We start from the raw sequence: 12,470 nt of genomic DNA on the forward strand, positions 1-12,470 counted from the left end.
TGCATATTTGGCTGTAAATAAGCATTATGTAGCTTATACATATTTGAGCAAACAATTTCATTGCACTTGAGTAAACATTTTAATGTTTATAGGGTCAAAAAGTCGGATATATACGGATAAAAATCCTGAGAAAAATTAAATGGATTTTTTTATGTTATTGGTAGACGGACGGTCAAAAAGGCCGCCTGGTGGTAATCTTCACTGCCCATAGACATTGGCGCCGTGTGAATTTTAACCATTTCTTACGTAACCAATGCACTACCAACTCTATGATTGATATGTATGCCCTATTTGACTCTAGTTACACTGGCTCACTCGCCCTGAAAACCGGAATACAATAATATTGAGTATTGCTGTTTGACGTTAGCAAATATGATAAGTGGTTGGTATCTACCCCGTAAAAAAATCTTAAAAACCTACAGATTCAATAAAACATATTTAAAACTAACTTCCAGTTAGAAAATACAATAAAATCAAAAGGATCTAGAGTTTGCATTTGATACATGTAACAAACTCGTGAAGCATTTGAATGAGAAATGATACAAATACTGTTTTCATTATCAATAAAAAAATAAATATTTTAATCAAAATATTTCATGATATCTGCTCAACACGTGTTACTAAAATACTCTTTATCATTATGAGAATAGAGTTCATTTTTGCCGTCTTCTTTTGACACGTAACACATGCCCATTCTGAGAATATCAAGGATTGTGCTGACATTCCAATATGTATTATTGCGCCTTTACAGAATTGTATTATCAAGTATTTTGTACGTATTGACGCCTACTGATGTTTTTTTATGTTGCAATTTATTCGTTTATTGAAAGTATTTTATTTATTTGTTACACGGAACGTCTCTCTGAGCTTGTAACATAGACTTGCTCATATATTTTTGGATATTGTTGGGATTCCATTTCGTGAACATTTCACGCGTATACAAATTGAGACTAGTAATAAACTTGGTCAGTTAAATAAAATCCTACAAAAATATAAATGAATAAAATGATTTTATTTGTTACGCTATAACATCTTAACAACTTAAGCGATAATTATGATATTTGTATTAACATTGTTAGGGCTACAGAAAAGGATATAAGATTCTCACTTTTACTCGACCACTTCACATCACACTTGGAAACTTTATATTTATGAAATAGATTGCTGGCCCATAGGTCACCTGATGGTAAGCGGCCATGGTTATTGGTGCTGTAAGAAATATTAACCATTCCTTAAAACATCAATGCGCCACATTGGGACTTAAGATGATATGTCCCTTGTGCCTGTAATTAGAATGGCTCAGTCACCCTTTGAGCCGGATCACTGCTGTAATATTGCTGTTAGGCGCTGGAATATGTGATATGTGTGACCTATCCAGATGGGCTTACACACAGCCCCGTCACAGTGTAGAAAACCAATACCCGAAATTAGTATATATGTATTAATAAAAAAAATATATATGAAGAAATGTTATTTTTCCTACCTACTTACTATTTGCCTTTGAGATTTAGCATACCTAAAGTTTTTTATATGATTTAACGGGGAGTCTGGGTAGGATATGTCCTTTTTGTAAAGTAGTCCCTTTCGTATTTGTATCGTTAAGTTCTTGTCATTATATAGTTAAGATATTGTGCCGGCTTTTTTCCGGGATGTAATTACAGACTGTTGAATTTTTATGCGCTATTTTTTTTTTATAATTCATCACATCATTGTCTATTAAAGAAAATATCGCGAGAAAAACTGTATGTTTAGGATGAAATATTTTTAACACATGTGAATTCTTAAGCAACGTTTTCCAATCCTGCGCTAAGTCAATGCCCATCAGTGGAATATGAGCAAGATCTTAATACATAATTTAATAACTACGACTGGTAGTTATTATAAAATAGAAAATAATTTTATCACAAATTTTCGGAACAAACTTGCGCGCTTCATTAAGTTATTTGAAGTAATTAGAATTATTATAAGTTTATGAAATTTGACAAGTTGCATTTGACTAAGTTTTTAGTATCAAGTTTAAGTTTGGCATGTTATGCCAGACTAGCAGATCGTTAAAATAGAATAAGTTCTCCGAAGCAGAATGTTTGCATCAATTAAGAAGAGAAAATTGTTCATTATTTAAGATTTAGTTTCATCATTATCTCCTTTAATTAAAGTTCAGACCTGAGTTCAAATATATTGCGTAATTCCGAGATTGTAATGTTCCTACTTCTGAGAAAGAGGCACTTTCAGATCAAACAGAAGAATATATAATAATTATTATTATATTGGCAGATATTCTAATATTTCCTTAAAATTTTTGAATTTCTATCAATATCATCTGACTGTTGCTGATCTACTTACTGAAGATCATTCTGTTCCTTTACATGAGCAGCCTGTAAATTTCCCACTGCTAGGCTAAGGCCTCCTCTCCCTTTGAGGAGAAGGTTTGGAGCATATTCCACCACGCTGTTCCAATGCGGGTTGGTGGAATACACATGTGGCAGAATTTTGTTGAAATTAGGCACGAGATGAATTATAAACACAAATTAAGCACATGAAATTCAGTGGTGCTTGCCTGGGTTTGAACCCGAAATCATCGGTTAAGATGCACGCGTTCTAACCACTAGACCATCTCGTTCTTTGGGCCATCACGTTCTTTCCTGATTGTTAATTCACCAATCTTAATACTTCTATCCTGAAATGCTTGTCCATCCAATGACTGATCTTGAATTGAATGGAAAAAATCCTAGTGCTCCACGAGAACATCCTTACAAATATGAGTATTTGTGAAGGCAATGTATCATTTCTTTGATGGATATATTGACAAAGCAATTGAAATATATTAAAAACGCTTTAAAGAAAACAGCCTGTTATGCAAATTTGAACCGAAACAATACAACCAAAGATACTCGACTCGTAATTAGGGTTAGTCTGAAGCGTAGTAATTATATGAATCGCAAATTAATTGACCCCAAATATTTCTTACAATAAATCTCTTCCGAGACTAATGGGAACATCAATTTCATCAAGCCCCATTTTAATAAAAGGCGTCGGCTACAATTTATCATGGCAGATTATAGTAATGATAATACTTATTTTATTTTGGTTGCCTCTATAAATTTCTCATGAAACATATTTTCTTATATTTATAATCTGTATATACTATGTGAAATTAAGGTACCCCATATTTGTACGTAATTAGTTCCAAGCGGATAACTTTTACAATTTACCTCTTTACCGTAGTATTATTTATTAGAACAAATACATGGAATACTGGTTTTATCCAAAATATTCCGGGAAAAGAGAATATACGTAGACTAATAGATATTTATTTGAACAATAACTAGCCTGATTAAATCATTAGATTGAATAAGTAAAACAAAACAAACTCAAATTGAATATAGATAACGTTGTTTTTTTTTTCAACAAATCAAAAAGCAATTACTCAACAAAACAAAAACTGCAGATGTTGAACAAAACGCACGTGGCCCTATAGATCCGATTTTGAATCTTCGCTTACAAAATGAATATCTAAGTTCATAAAGTTTGATTAGAAACTTTATTTGGGATCGTTATCAATTTATGAAGGGTCTGCACTAGGCAACTTGGTTAAGATATCGTTATTTATTGGTCGCCTTTTTACCTTCAACAATTTACGCTCTTTGGTTTTATTACATCATACAAAGCTGTATAATCTTAATACTCAATCTTAGTACAATATTTGGCAATATTTTTTTTTTTTGGAGAAAAAAAATTAAAAAAATATTTTGTGGGGAATAAGCTACATTAGTTTTTAAGTCTTCTGATGTATATTTTGTATTCGGTATTGGATTGTACCTCTCTTTTTTGTTTTTTTTTTTCGGTAAATGAGCACGAGGCTCATCTGATGGAAAATGGCTAAAACTGGACATCCTAGCCTATTTGGATATCTTCCACACCGGGGACCTTGCAGGTGTGTTGCCGGCCCTTAAGAAACTTTCTGTTCCCCAGTCTATCCATTCGCGTTATATCAGCAGTACGTCTGCTATAAACGAGTGAATATCGCAGCTTCAGATTCAGGAAAATATCAATTAGTTCTCATATTTTTGTGTTTTTGTAAAAATATCTTGCATTCGGCGTTGAGGGAAAACATCGCGAACCACTTTTATGTGTTGTTTTTTTTTTTCAAATATATAATCACAATTGCACAGGAGAAAAATATACTAAGCTCTTCTCCACTGATTGTGATGTGATATTCCGTTAATTTTTACACCCATTTTATTTTATTATAGGACCCCTTAATTAAGATTGTTTTATAACCTATCTGGTAAAAACCTATTTTGTAAAATCACCACTTCTACTTTCAATCTCTAGCTATAAATAGAGTTTATCTTATTATTATTATTATGTATCAATTTAACTGTCAACTAAATACTTAATCAACTTGATCATTAGTAATTTAATAGGTGGTAGGTCTTTTATTGGAGATAGAGCTTTGCACAAGTCCGTCTGAGAAGTATCTAGTTCTACTGCTAAGCAGCAATACTTAGTATTTATGTGTTGCGGTTTGTTGAGTGAGTGAGCTGGTGGCGTCGAGTCATAATAATGGTAATCTTAATTGATGGTTAGTACGATGTATGGGCAGTGGTGACCACAAACCATACCAACCAGGTGGCTCATATGCCAACGTACTTTCTAATTAAACAAAATATATCCTCTCAACACAACTTAAAGACTTACTCGTACCTCTACTTTCTGAAAAAAAACGATCGAAGTCTGCTTAAATTATTTGTCTTTAAAGCAAAAGTTCATTGGTCTATGGCAGTGTTGATGCAATAGGCTGCCAATCAGCGTTCAGTATTAAATCAGATTTGTAAAACTGGCTATGAAATACGTAAGCAAATTAAACGCACGTAATGCTTGAAAGCAAAAATGACTTCCTTTATAATCAATGTTATCGCGTTTGGAACATCTTCATGTATTGCTTCGTACATAATGCTACATACGTAATGAAAACAAATAATTACTTGTATATTTTCCTGCTAACTTTATTAAGTACCATTTGCGACTTTATAAGTTTTTATTTTATGATATTTTTTAACTATATTTTTTAGTGTTACTGTCCGACGCTAAAGGTTCTTATTATTATGATTATGTTTTCTGTCTAAGTTCTATCTTAAACAATACATTTCATAAAAAGTAAGGCTAAATCATTTGTATTGTTGGATGTTTTGTTAGACATAAATAATATATTGTCAACTTTGCCTTCTCTTAAGGCTTAAGCGACAAGACATCTTAGATCTTATAATATTAATAAAGAGCTTTATATACTGCTTATACATATTAGTTTATTCTTTGGTATATATATAGTGGTAGGTCTTTGACCATGAATAAAGTTTAAGTCTTTTATATTAAAAACTGGTTTTTTCGTTGGTTTTGACATTGACATTGATTAATAATATTTCCCAAATGCCATTTATTGTATATGAGGAAAGTAATATTTTAATATGTATCGTACATTAGGTTTCGAAGAGTTTATTAACATATACGTTTTGTATAAAATGGACCACAAACGATAAATGATCAACTTATCTTTATTGCACTTTATGCTGAGAAGAAAATATATCTATCAATGTAAAAGATTTAAGTTTTAATTTTGTTTAAATCAATAATACATAATCTTTAGTTCTTTACAAATAAATGTGAAAGTAACTCTGTCTAACTGTCTTTCTTTCACTGTCAAACCAATGAACCGAATTTGACGAAATTTCGTATGAAGTAAACTTGAACTCCAAGGTAGGACATGGGCATCTTTTTTGCCTAACATATGACAATCAACTCCTAAAACGCGAGCAAATCCGCAGGCGACAACTAGTGTTAAACAACGCAATCACAATTTATTCTAATTACAAAAATATATATATTTACAATGTGTTTGTCATCCACATATAATAACTGGATATTTTTTTGCCATTTTATTTTTATTACATCTATTCCTTCACTGAAGATAAAGACATTGCCGTCCGGTGCATTCTAACTATTAATTAAAAAAAAAAAAAATCGCAGAAACTAATCGCGATATTAAGTAAAAATATTCATACAACTAATACATGTAAAAAGAAATCCTCACGCCCAAAGCACCATTTCAAGTCGTTTAAAAATCATCAAGAACACTTTGCGTAAAGTAACGATCTCCATTTGCAATTCCTACTGTATGTTCCGGTATTCCGGCATCTTGTGGCAATAAAAACTCATGATAAGTATCCTCTACCATATACCTAGTAACGGTAATAATTATTTCTCATGAGACGTTCGTATTAAATTCAACAAGTGGATCGATTAACGCGCGTACAATGAGGCTGTTATGACTATAATTACATGTCAAATTACGCTATATCATCGAATTATGATATGTTATATGTTAAGGGTCCTGTAAAGTATTCTGTGTGTATTCGAGGTTCTTAACTTTTTTCTAATGTAATATACATTAAAGGATATAATATTGGTGATATTTTAATAAATATAAAAAGTGGAGAAAAGGTCTTTCTAAGAAACTGGAACGCTTCTGGTGATACACGAGCTCAAAGACTGAATTCAACGTTGGATTTAACGCCACATGGCAATCTTAGGGATGGCGTTTTTTCAATAATTATATAGTTTTATTTAAGCGTGGAAGTATCGAAGATCTGTATCACTTGTTGATGCAGCAAGACTGAGAATCAGAGAAAGTTACTCTTAACTAATTTAAAAGTACGTTTGCTCGATGTTGGATTAGTTCAGAGCATTATATTAGATCCTTTATAAGAATCTGCTAGGATGCTCCTGGAATTCTGTTCAATAGTTATAAATAATAAATAATGTTTAAACAAAAGAAAGAAGGGAAAATATTTGATTAGAAGCTACTTTTTTAAAAGGAGCATAGGTTATATTTTATTTCAGTAATATTGTTATTACAGATGCGTATTACTCTTAAAGTTACAGACTGTTTTCCGTGCAGGTAACCGGGGTTGCAAAATAGAGAACTATATTTTTATAAAAAGAAAAGGTGTTTGTCGCTCGGACGCCTGTTGATTTAGTCATTTCATGTTCTTATTAAAGTGGATACTTGATTGGTGTAGTAGATTCGTCACTGTATATAGATCAATTCTGTAAGCTTTTACAGAATTGTTTAAATTATAACGAGTGCCGCGCAAAACGCGTCTTATAAATATTTTGTCATATTTGAATAAATATTGTAATGAATACCGGATACAAGGCAGCTTTCAATATAAAGCAGATATATACCTACACAGTAACAGTCTGTTAATTTCCCACTGTTGTTAAGGCTCCCTTCTCTCTTTGAGTAGACATATTCCACCACGCCGCTTCAATGCTGGTTAGTAGATACAAATATGGCAGAATTTCGTTGAAATTAGACACATGCAGGTTTCCTCAAGATATTTTCCTTCACCGCCGAGAACGAGAGTTATGAACACAAATTAAGCACATGAAAATTCAGTAGTACTTGCCTGTGTTTGAACCCGTAAATATTCGTAAAGATACACGAGTTTTAACCACTAGGCAATCGCAGCTCATTACATACCTACTTAATATAAATTCTGAGACACACGATGAAACTACGTTTTGAATACAAGCAACATAAGTTAAATAACAAACACTAAAATTAAACTGAAACAAAACTTCATGCTATTTAAATGTTATTAAATTCGAATTAAATTTACTTATATACTACCTTCTATACAGTAAATGTGGTACATCGATCTTCACGGTCGCCTTCAGTGGTTAGATTCAGGGTCCTTCTGGACGGGCAAATAGGCCAACAGAAGAAACGTGGTCGATCCATCTATGACACTACTATAAGAAAGTGCAATAATTCCGTGCTTTGACAATGCACCACCAACCTCTGAGATGTTATGTCCCTTGTGCCTGAGCACAACTATTGGTAGACAACATGATGACTGGGTGGTACCTACCCAGACTTTCACAAAGTCCTACCATCAAGTAAGTTTATAATAAGTTTATTGGTTGTCACTGAGATAGAGGAATTTCAATTTACTGTTTTACGATAATTGTTTAAACGTAGAATGAAGTATCAAAGGTTATTAAAATAAGATATTAATTCGTATTACAACACAATAAGAAACTTAAATAAACAACTTTAGTGTCATTTAAATCTTTTTAAATTCGAATAAAATACTCGCTCGAGGGTAAAACTGCGATTTAATTTACCATCTTTCGTAATACACTGAATAAACATTTGTACGTAGGAAAATTTACGTCATACCTTTCGTGAAAAGTAAACGAAGTGTCATATATGTCCATAGAGTTATGTGAAATTTTTACTCAATTTACAAAACTTCACTTTAGATAGTACTAATAGTGTATTTATTTTCACTTATAGTAGAAAAAAAAACGCCTGGATTTAGGCTGGAACCCGTTCCATCACAGGACACTAATTGTAAAAAACAGTATTGTAAATCTGTTTATTTGAAAAGCGCAACTTTGCGAGTTTCTTGCCGATTATTCTCAGTGAAGGCTATTTTCCGAAACGGTAGTAGTGTTAAATATTTACTATTCAAAAACGCTTCATTGTGAAGTTTACTTGAATAAAATACATATTCGTTTTCATTTATATTGTTATTAAATAACTGGCTGTATGTCACCCACTTGGCCAACCATAAATTAAAATATATTTTGATGAATTAAAAAAAAAAAAATTCAAGCTTCTTATCAATTTTGATTCGAGTTTCCAGAGCAGTTTTGCGATTAATATTTATTATATTAAGTAAATCGCCATCTGATTCAATTTACGATCAGAAAAAGAAATCGAAATACGGCACCGTGTCATAACTCGCTAATACCCACTTTTCTACTTAGGTGGCTTTGTCCAATATCGCTATCGTACATCCTTTATTTATATCAAGTTGAGTGGAATAAATTCAAGATATCGAAACGGCCTTGCATCAATTTGATTTACAGTGATTGTATAAAACAATCATTTAAAATTTCAAACAATCGAATCAAACTTATACGATTTGTAAGTTTGGTACTTAGTTTACAGTTATAGTCAGATAATGACACGGTGGTACCCCAGATACGGCAAAATGAAGAGAGGTAGACCGCGTACAAGGTAGGATGACGACATCAGAAAAGTGGCAGGAGTCATGTGGAACAGAGTAGCCCAAGAAAGGGATGAATGGAAAAGGTTGAAGGAGGCCTTTGCCGACAGTCAAACAGTGACTGTCGGCAAAGGCCTCCTTCAACTAGAGATATTAGTTTGAATAGTTTATGTAGTTAGGGTCTAGCATTCGTTTTTTTAAATTTAAATTAATTGTAACTTATTACTTGGTTGGTAGGGCTTTGTGCAAGCCCATCTGGGTAGGTACCACCCACTCATCAGATATTCTACCGCCAAACAGCAGTACTCGGTATTGTTGTGTTCCGGTTTGAAGGGTGAGTGAGCCAGCGTAACTACAGGCACAAGGGCCATAACACCTTAGTTCCCAAGGTTGGTGGCGCATTGGTGATGTAAGAAATGGTTAATATTTCTTACAGCACCATTGTCTATGGGCGGTGGTGACCACTTACCATCAGGTGGCGAATTTTCTGGTCCACCTGCCGATACCATAAAAAAAATAAGAGATCTGAATAAAAGGCTCATTATTATTATTGAGATAATACGAAACGAATAAGTCTTAATAGTATCTCGATTACGATCTCATTGTGAAACATGTGAAATTAGCGAATAGTTTGCGTTAAACGACCGGATTAAAAGAACACGCAGTTTTATTCAGTGTTAACTCACATTTACATGAGAGAACTCGTACGCGCGAGAGAAGAGTAGACTGTAGTTAAGGAATAAAGGGAAGTTGTTACCTCAAAACTGGGCTCTGACTTATGAAGACACGTTCTTCTTGGGAGCGCTCCCTTGGTCTTCATACACTCGAAGAACACAGCCAAAGGGATGGGTGATATTGCAGGAGAAGGATAAGTCCGTTACACAAGCTAATTTCAAAGGCGCGGCGCACTCACATAACACACGTTACCGCGGCTCACACGAGAGGGGAAGAGAAAAAGGAAGTACGTCATACGTCAAATCATTCCATAGACAAATATTGCCGTTTCAATGTACGCATAAACCTAAATACGCTAGAGAACTTTTGATCTGTTTAAAACTGGCTAACTGATACGCTGATTTGATACGCGTTGTATGTTAATTGTGATAATGATTATAGCCAATATCGATATTGTTTGTTATTTGCTTCTTCACAAACATGAAAAACTGAATTTAACGAAACATTAACATTAATAATCTATCCGCCGAAATTTACAACTGCAAAATATGCAGATGAACTTGACGTTATCGTACTGTAAAATCGAAATAACAATATTCTTTATTGAAGTTGGCTCGTAAAAGCATGTTTGAATCGTCATGTTGCAGTGTTGAATTAAATCGGAAACTATAACCGGTTTGGAAAGTAGATTCCACCGAGAATAACCTCAATTTTAATAACAGAGTATGTCAGTAAAGTACAATAATTTTTTTATTTATCATCAGCCCATCAGCCCATATTCGTCCACTGTTGGATAGGTCTCTCCAAATGCACCCCACTTTGGTCTTCCTTCGGCTACTCGCATCCAGCTCCTGCCAGCCGTCTTGCGCAAATCGTCAATCCTCCGTGCCCGAGGACGTCGTACACTACGTTTGCCGAGACGTGGTCTCCAGTCTGCTATATATATGCTACCTAGAAATCAATATACTAACCTTTTTTATCTTTAATATAATCTTGTATAAAAAAATATCCCGCTGAGTTTCTTTCGCCGGTTCTTCTCATGTGAACCGGTGGTAGATTTTTAACTATCAATAAGCAATTGTAAACACTTCTATATTGAATAAAGATTTTTGACTTTGACTTTGTATAATATGTCTTATTTATCATGGTTTTTTGACATAACTTTTAAATTTTATATAATAATTGATTGCACTATAAAGCAAACTCAGATAGTGTCTCCGATAGCCCATTTTGTTGTATAAGGCGAAGGGTTTTTGATATTTGAATACTTTTTAACAGAACACAATACTGTACTAACGAAGATAAACGTACATAAATTATAAATACCAGAATTTTGGTATTTATGTAAATGTAATATTTATTTTGCATGTAATTTGATACGGTTGTAATATGATATGCTAATTAACGCTCTTTAAATTACGTTTCATTAATTTCACTTGAATGTCCAGTGTATACGTTCTCAGTTATTTGATTTGTAGATATCATTTATATTATGTTTTACAAATATGGAAGTGCTTTTTTATATTTTCTTAGTTTTATAAAACAGGTCAGTTTTGCTATACGGAAAAAAGTTTATTTGCCTTGTGATTGGCTTATCATGCTGACCCAGAGGTTCTCGATTAAAAACAAAAAATCCAGGAAATAGAAAGAGCATCTACCTACTGTTACCCAAGTTATAGGGACTTTGAAGCTGAGTGTGTTTTTTCAAGAAACTACCTAGTACTGCTTCTTTCCATCGAACTAAAGATGAAGTTTGTGAACGACGGGAACGACATCTATAGACGTCTGAGACTTTAACTTTACCTGACAGTCAATATAACCTTGACCTATTGAGGCTCCTCAATGCTCTCCTACGTTATCCTAGTTAGGATCACAGTCGATTAGGATTTATTATTTTACAGTCAAAAACGTTATTATCCATTTAATAATATTAACCTATTCATACGTTTTAATGCGGAAAGTATTTAAATGTTTTTCTTCTCATTCACCCATATTGTTTTAAGGAATTATGCACTTAAACTACATTGGCTCAAGGTCGGAAATTAACAATAGAAGCTAAAGCTTTTTTCGTACTATTTTTTTTCTATATTATATTCTTTGTAGTTCCATCCGAATAGACTCGATCATGTCATGTCTGATATTAGCTTGAGGAAATTTTAATAAGATTGTGCCTTTAAAATTTATGTATTTCTATCAAAACCCAGAAACCTTGGATATATTTTTCAGTAGCGCCATCTAGGAGCTCTAATAAGGTGGACTGCTTAAAGAAAATCTCTATGTAATAAAATATATATGGGGCAACTTTCAAGGTCAAACGGTGTCGAAGCCTATTAATCTCAAATGGATAAACCAACATCTATTCTCACATAATATATACGTGCATCTTGAATAAGTAGAATATCATAAATGCTAATAATACAGTACTATACTTAGATATTTTAAAAGCCATTAATAAATTTTCAATTAACTTGGTCTTACAAATTTGATTGAAATAAAGACAAACCCTTCCAAATAAAAGGCTTGAATGACAATGGCCTTAATAGGTCGAATTTATATAAACCGGTGATTTTAATGTCTGATATTTTGAAACCTTTAAGATATTATTGGAGACAAATCTTTGTCTTCAATTTATTAATGGCAAAATTTGGTTAAAAATACTTTTATTATTATGGAACAAAATAATTATTAGTGATTAATATTGGTGAGGGAACCATT

This window comes from Vanessa tameamea, chromosome 21 (assembly GCF_037043105.1).
Source record: "Vanessa tameamea isolate UH-Manoa-2023 chromosome 21, ilVanTame1 primary haplotype, whole genome shotgun sequence".
NCBI lineage: Eukaryota > Metazoa > Arthropoda > Insecta > Lepidoptera > Nymphalidae > Vanessa > Vanessa tameamea.